The sequence below is a fragment of the Aplysia californica genome, unplaced genomic scaffold (assembly GCF_000002075.1).
Source record: "Aplysia californica isolate F4 #8 unplaced genomic scaffold, AplCal3.0 scaffold00096, whole genome shotgun sequence".
Classification (NCBI taxonomy): domain Eukaryota; kingdom Metazoa; phylum Mollusca; class Gastropoda; order Aplysiida; family Aplysiidae; genus Aplysia; species Aplysia californica.
The window spans coordinates 1,452,311-1,454,294 of NW_004797366.1; positions in this window are offsets into that span (position 1 = coordinate 1,452,311).

Here is a 1,984-nt window from a genome sequence, read left to right on the forward strand (position 1 = left end):
TTTTTTGGGGGGGGGTGTTGTTGCGAATAAAATAAGGCTATTTGACCACTTTAAAACGTGTAGCACAGAACATTGGATAAACAAAGAAAAATGATGTTACCTTTTATGTTGAACTCACTGTAACCAATACCAGGTAGCCAGGGGTCTAGATCTAAACAAAAAGTGACGTGTTTATCAACGATTGTGTGATACCTTCCCTGTTAGTTTCGACAAGGATGGGGGACCACTGCACGGCAACTTCTGAGTCAGAGATGACACCTCCAGGTCAGATATATGGGGGTACCTCCGGGACTGCTCACGACGTCGCCGCACGGTCCTCGCGGGGAGTGAGGCCGTCGACCTGAGTGAGTCGTGCCATTGTTTGTCAGGCAAATCCAGGCAACTGTGTCTCACTGTAAGAAAATACATGTAAAATGCTGGAATGCCACATCTTCCCCATTGTCTTATATATGGCGCTGAGCCTGGACTATGACAAAGAAAATGAAATGAATTGAAATTGTATGGGTTTCATGCCCCTATCAACACTATTAGGTTATTTACTTTGACAGAGAAAGAAGAAAACAAAATAGCTGCGTTTAAAATGCAGAAATGCAGCGGTACCGTAGAATGGCGAGAATGGGTTGGAAAGCAAGAAGGACGAAAAATGAGGTGTGTCAGATTCTCCACACAAAACAAACTCTGCTGAATAAAATAAAATTAGGAAAATACAAAACTATGGTCATTTAAAACAACACGAGACCATTGTGAAAGAGGTGCTTGAAGGAAGGAAGTGGGGCAGAAGAGCCAGGGGAAGACAGAGTGTAACTTTGATGGACAACGTAAAACATGGACTGCCCTGGTTATGGCAGAATGTACAACGGCAGCTCGCAACCGTGAAGGACGGAGGGTCATTATACGTCAATCTCTGGTCAGAGATGACACATCCGGGTTGTTCCCCTCTTGGATTAAAGCTTGGTTTGACTGAGGAAGTAGGGGCTCTCGGGGTATAGATGTTCGGTGTTCGCCTTTCATTCAAGCTTGGTTTCACTGAGGAAGGAGCTGGGACTGATTCAGGCACGTACGACGAGATCCACAAATGTCCCCTTGGTTGTCAATTGAACTGAGATCAGCTGGTGAATGCGCAGGCCAATCATTGGGGAGAAGAAAGTTGTTAGCCCTAAATTTATAAATACTTGTAGATGTTCTATGTCCCCATCAACACAATTTAGATCATCATGGAGGCGGGCTGTCTACAGCAAAACCCAGGCTTAGAGATGTACAATGTCTCAGTCCCAGAAGACAGGAGATACACGACGAAATATCTCTCCACACGGGTATGGCCCTCAAGTCTTCTGTGTGCGACGTCGATGCGCCAAGCCACCCCCGCCTCAGACGCCAGCTACAATGTATGAAATGTTTTGGTAAGTGTTTTACGGTTCTCGCAACTGCATAAGGTCATATGAGCGCGCGAGACACATTATACTTTTTTAACTTGCCCGGTGGAGGCTGAAGCCTACTGTTATCGATTTTGAACCACCAAGGGATCTTTAACGTGCGCAACTTGCACACTGGGCCTCCGAGATTTTTTGCCCTTTTCCAGGAAGGTTAGGTGTTACATCTTACCTACCACAAGATCAGGGGTGTGGCTGAAAGACAACTGCAAGAAGGAACCAAGGAGTAGCAGTAGAAAAACTGCCGAAAGAGTCAGGAGCCCAGAGGTGGGGGCAAATGAGGTGAGATGATGGGGGCAAAAAGTGGAGACAAAAGCAGACGACAGAACATTGTTAGAGAGAAGGAAAGGAGGTGAAAGGAGAAAATTTCAGTAAAGAAAATTTTCCGTGCTGTGCGGATTCGAACCCGGGAACTATTGAATGATAGGTGAACACCCTAACCTCTTGAGCACGAGAGCCCCTCCACCAATATTATGAAAGTACACAAACAAAAAAAACAATTTACAAACACGATCCACTAGTCATCGTACATGGTAACCCCCCTCGCACCCCCC